General features: G+C 42.4%; 1 non-coding gene across 1 annotated transcript; it reads right to left on the reverse strand.

Moving 5' to 3' along the window:
- Positions 1-5,177: 5,177 nt before the first annotated feature.
- Positions 5,178-5,249, reverse strand: TRNAP-AGG. Its single transcript has one exon. It is a non-coding gene; the product is annotated as a tRNA-Pro (tRNA).
- Between the last annotated feature and the right edge of the window lie 751 nt (positions 5,250-6,000).

The following is a 6,000-nucleotide window of genomic DNA, read 5'->3' on the forward strand; positions in this document are numbered from 1 at the left end:
TTAGGTTTGTCAAAACTTGGGGAGCAGAGTGCTTGTCAGGGATGGTGGAAGGGGTTGGCATCAGGAAGATGAAGGGCATAGGGTTCCCAGAAATGACAGAGTCTAATGCTGGAAGCAGAGCAACTCTTTGTTCTGCACCAGCCCAGCTCCTTCTGGTTCTGACTGACCAGCAGGGTCAGTTAGCAGACCTTGACTGCTGACCTCTTGGCTAATAGAGGGAGGGACTGGGAAGGCAGTTGTCAACTATAACATCCAAGGGTCCAGGCTCTCCTCAGGGAGCTCTGATCCTGAGTATTAGGACTAATCTCTCCTTGGGTCCTGGGTGCAGGTCATCATTTACCCTTGATTTGAGGAGTATTCAGGGGACACCTGAACCCATCTATTCTAGGGACCCAAATGTGGGTAATCCCTGAGCAGAACAGTACTGGGTTGAGCATGAGAGTGGAGATAGGAGGCAGGAGGTATGGGGGGACGTGGACTGCGGTCCAGAGATGCATCTCTGAAGGGCTTGGAGTGCTGGGAATGCCAAGCAGGTGATCAGCTTAGGGGGATGATCTGAATTAATCCTCATAATCCCTGGACCCAGGACTCAGCCTCCCTCCTAATCCCATCCCAGCAGATCATCCTCTCTGAGGACTGATGCAGCCATTTATCCCCATTTACCCTTATTTCTAAATACCTAGATCCTTTCATTAAAAAGAAAAAAAAAGAAAATCTTTTAAAGATGCATAAAGTACAATACAGAAAGTAACATAATAAATATCCATGCACTTACCACTGAAATTTAACAACTGTTCATTTCTTGACACGTTTGATTCCGATAGCCCATCTATTATATATTTACTTAAATATATGTATTTACAAACAATGGACAACATATTGTCACTCTGGTTATTTAACTTATATGCAGAGTATATCATGTGAAATGCCGGGATGGATGAATCACAAGCTGGAGTCAAGATTGACAGGAGAAATACCAACAACCTCAGGTATGCAGGGGATATCACTTTAATGGCAGAGAGTGAAGAGGAACTAAAGAGCTTCTTGATGAAGGTGAAAGAGGAGAGTGAAAAAGCTGGCTTAAAACTCGACATTCAAAAAAACAAAGATCATGGCATCTGGTCCTATCATCACTTCATGGCAAATAGATGGGGGAAATGTGGAAACAGTGTCAGATTTCATTTTCTTGGTCTCCAAAATCACTGCAGATGGTGATTGCAGCCACAAAATTAAAAGACACTTGCTCCTTGGAAGAATATCTATGACAAATCTGCTGCTGCTGCAGTCGTGTCCGACTCTGTGCAACCCCATAGACGGCAGCCTACAAGGCTCCTCCGACCATGGGATTTTCCAGGCAAGAGTACTGGAGTGGGTCGCCATTGCCTTCTCCAATGACAAATCTAGACAGTATATTAAAAAGTAGAGATATCACTTTGCCGACAAAGGTCCATCTAATCAAAGCTATGAATTTTCCAGTAGTCATGTATGGGTGTGAGAGTTGGACTATAAAGAAAGCTGAGCGCTGAAGAATTGTTGCTTTTGAACTGTGGTGTTTGAGAAGACTCTTGAGAGTTCCTTGGACAACAAGGAGATCCAACCAGTCAATCCTAAAGGAGATCAGTCCTGGGTGTTCATTGGAAGGACTCATGCTGAAGCTTCAATACTTCGGGACTTGAGCGAAGAACTGACTCATTTGAAAAGACCCTGATGCTGGGAAAGATTGAGAGCAAGAGGAGAAGGGGGCAACAGAGGATGAGATGGTTGGATGGCATCACTAACTCAATGGAAATGAGTTTGAGCAAACTCCAGGAGATAGTGAAGAACAGGAAAGCCTGGCATGCTGTAGTTTATGGGGGTCACAAAGAGTCAGACATGACTTAATGACTGAACAACAACAAACAATAGACAATACTGGTTTGCGTGTTTTAAAAATATATTTATTTTTTTAATTTAATTAATTTATTTATTTTACTTTACAATATTGTATTAGTTTTGCCATACATTGACTTGAATCCGCCATGAGTGTACATGTGTTCCCCATCCTGAACCCCCCTCCATCCTCCCTCCCCATCCCATTCCTCTGGGTCATCCCAGTGCACCAGACCTGAGCACCCTGTATCATGCATCGAACCTGGACTGGCGATTCGTTTCATATATGATATTATACATGTTTCAATGCCATTCTCCCAAATCATCCCACCCTCATCCTCTCCCACAGAGTCCAAAAGACTGTTCACTACATCTGTGTCTCTTTTGCTGTCTCGCATTCAGAGTTATCGTTACCTTCTTTCTAAATTCCACATAATGTGTTAGTATACTGTATTGGTGTTTTTCTTTCTGGCTTACTTCACTCTGTATAATAGGCTCTAGTTTCATCCACCTCATTAGAACTGATTCAAATATATTCTTTTTTAAATGCAAACATTCATGCTGTTTCATATAGTGCCACTTCATAAATTTTAACTGCTGAATACTGTTTCATGGTTTGAATATACCACAATTTATTTATCCATTCCTCTGCTAGTGGGCATTTAAGACATTTTCAGTATTCCAGATCATAAGCAATGCTGTGATCAATAGTGCTGTGTGTGCCTCTTTGGCATATATGTAAGCACTTCTCTAAGGTAGATACCTAGAAGTAGAATTTGTGGATCATAGGATACATGCACCTTAAACTTTACAAAGTATTGCCAAATTGTTCTATGAAGCAGCAGGACCAATTTACATTCTACCAGCAGTGGCTTTCAGTGCTTGTTTAGATTAACGAACATATTTATAAATCTCTTTGCTCATCATTCCTTCTTGAATTTCATGCCTTTCTTTTTATTTCAGTTTCCTTCTTATGAAGTATATCCTTTGGTGGCATTTCAGAAGTCTCTGAGTGGCAAACATTCTCAGTCTTTGTGTTAAAAGATCTTTTATTTCAAAACACAAATATCCTTTGGTGGCATTTCAGTGCAAGTCTTTGAAAGTGAAAGTGAAAGTTGCTCAGTCATATCCTACTCTTTGTGACCCCATGAACTGTATAGTCCATGGAATTCTCCAGGCCAGAATACTGGAGCGGGTAGCCTTTCCCTTCTCCAGAGGATCTCCCCAGCTAAGGGATCAAACCCAGGTCTCCCACATTGTAGGCAGATTCTTTACCAGTTGAACCACCAAGGAAGTCCAGAAATACTGGAGTGGATAGCCTATCCTTTCTTCAGCGCATCTTCCTGACCCAAGAATCAAACTGGGGTCTCCTGCATTGCAGGCAGATTCTTTACTAACTGAGCTATCAGAGAAGCCCAAAAGTCTATGAGTATATAATATATATGTGTATATATATATACACACACACATATATATATATAGTGTTCTTTTCCTCATGTCTTTTAACTATTCTTTCATATCTTGTATCTCATTACTCTCCCCTTTCCCCCCTTATTTTGAACACTTTCGTCAGCCTCATCTTCCAGTTCATCAATTCTCTTTCCAGCTGGGTCAAGTCTACTGTTTAATGCATTGAGTCTTTAGTGGTGTATCTTTCATTCCCTAAAGTTTTGTTTTTTTTCCCTCAATGAGCTGCTTTTCTTCATAGTGCAATATTTTCATTATTGTTTATTTTCTTGTCTTTCATCTTTAACACTTTTAAGAAAACTTATACACTGCTTGTCATATTTTTCTATTATGCACCGTTCTTAGTGTGTTAATTGTCCTGTCTGCTGTGTCTGCCAATTCTTCCTTATGATGGATTGCTTTCTTGTCTAGCTTTTAATATTTTCTTATGAATTCTTTTTCAGTAGGTGTTTTTGACTTGTCACTTTTTAGTGAGATTTCCATTTATTTAGTGAGATATACCTTGGGTTATGAAACATGCTTGGAGAGCTCTTTCCTGCTTTCTGTGGCTGTGTGGTATTCCTAGGGATTCCTGTGGTATTCCCAGGGAGTCCTGTGGTATTCCTAGGGATTTTCCTAAACCAATTTATATTGAATTTCTTGGCTTGAGGATTCAGCATCATGCAGATAAACCCAGAGGCAACACAAGCATCTTCTCAGGCTTGGACTTCAGTTTCTCAGAGCTGACTTATATTTCTCCCCCTTTTTCCTCTGCTTCCTTGAACTAGAGTGTGCCATTTTTAGTCTTCCTGCCATGGATAAGGTAGATCTTCGATGTTCTAAACTTTAATGTAGAAGGCTCAGTCCCGGCCCTTTGTGTCTGCTGGGCTGAGGGGACATAGCCTAGAAGTGAAAGCAATATATCTGTTATCTGTGTCTGAAATAAACCATGGGCTCCTGTGATAGCTCTTTTCCTTCTTCCCCTCTCCCTTCTTTGTTTTGTATTCCTTTTTTCTTTTCTTTCACTTTTTGGCCACACAGTGAAGTATATGGGATCTTAGTTCTCTGACCAGGGATTAGAAGCAGAATTAGAAGCAGAATCTTAACCACTGGATTGCCAGGGAAGTCCCTTGTATTCCTTATTAAATTCTGATATCTGGAAATTTCAAAGTCAATTTTGCAATTGTTCATACTTTAGTTTTTAAATTCTGTTTTATGCAATATTTCTGTGTGTGTTTTAGGGACACTAGGTGAAGGGAGAGCTACGTTAGTTCAGTCTGTCACGTTGTCAGAATTTCCTTTCTAGATTCTCTTTACCTTTAGTAGTATTCCTAATAATCCCTGTCGGTAAGGTACATTATAGTTTGCAAAGGGCTTTCACATACAGTTTCTGATTTAATCCTCCCAACTTTGAGAAATGAATATTATTGTTCCCATTTTACCAAGAGGAAAGCTGAGACTCCAAATTGTAACTTTGATCCTAGCTTTTGGACTTTGAAGCCAGTGTATTTTATAGCTTGGATTTTGCATGGTGGGTTTGCCTTTTCTTGACCTCCAACTCAGACCCACTCCTCAGTCCTGACTCCCTGCTCTTTCTCTGAGGCTGAGAGGCTTTCTGCCTGACACAAGGCAACATTTTGGCTCTATAATCTTCTCAGGTTCCCACCTGGAGCCTCAGTGGGAATAATGGGCTATCTACAGGACATGGCTAGTGGGGAAATTGACTGGCAGCTTGTCCTGAGTCCTTTATTCATTCACCACTGCATCATCTCTGCTTCTAACTTTAGAAAAGGCAGGCAGTGTGTACTTGTGTGTGTGGTGGAGAAAAGGGAATGGAAAAAAAGAAAAATCCAGGAAAAATAGGGCTCGTCCGGGATTTGAACCCGGGACCTCTCGCACCCTAAGCGAGAATCATACCCCTAGACCAACGAGCCACTGATGGTTATCCCTTGCCAGATGTGCCTTCTCTGCCACCTCAGCAGCAGCCACAGTCTGTGGTTCCTGCAAGAGTTTCTTCGTCCAGGCTGGCTCCCAGCCCAGGCCGGCTCCACTCCAGCAGGCCTCACCTCTCAGCGCTCTCTGCTCTTCCCCAGCCCACTGCAGGGACTGTTCCATCTTCCCTGTGACCATCCAGCTCTCCCCCAGGCTGCCAAGTGGAGTTCATGTGGTGCTGCTGGGGAAGGGCAGAGAAGGGGCCAGGCTCCCCCAGCTGCCCTTGTGAGAAGCCCAGGGCTGAGGGGAGCCAGTTTGATGTCTCCCGCACCCAGAATGAACCATTCTTCTTTCTTATCTCACGATTAGACCACCAGAAAAAATCCTCCAAACTCATCAGTCTCCTAGATGGGGACTGAGAAACCTGTCCTCGATCACCCTTGATTAGGTGATAGTTGCTAAATGACTCAGTTTCTTCATCTGTCAGTTGGGGAAGGAACACTTGCCCTGTCTCACAGGGTCATTTGAGGATCAGGTGAGAAAACATAAGTGAAAGCACTCTACAGGGACTTCCCTGGTGGCCCAGGGGTTAAGACTCCCACTTCCAGTGCAGAGGGTTGGGTTTGATCCCTGGTCAGGGAACTAAGATCCTGCATGTCTTGTAGCCAAAAAGCCAAAACATAAAACAGAAACAATAATTGTAACAAATTCAATAGACTTAAAAAAGAAAGAAAGTATGCTGCAAACTGTAAG

This window comes from Bos indicus x Bos taurus, chromosome 4, assembly GCF_003369695.1.
Source record: "Bos indicus x Bos taurus breed Angus x Brahman F1 hybrid chromosome 4, Bos_hybrid_MaternalHap_v2.0, whole genome shotgun sequence".
NCBI classification, from domain to species: Eukaryota; Metazoa; Chordata; class Mammalia; order Artiodactyla; family Bovidae; genus Bos; species Bos indicus x Bos taurus.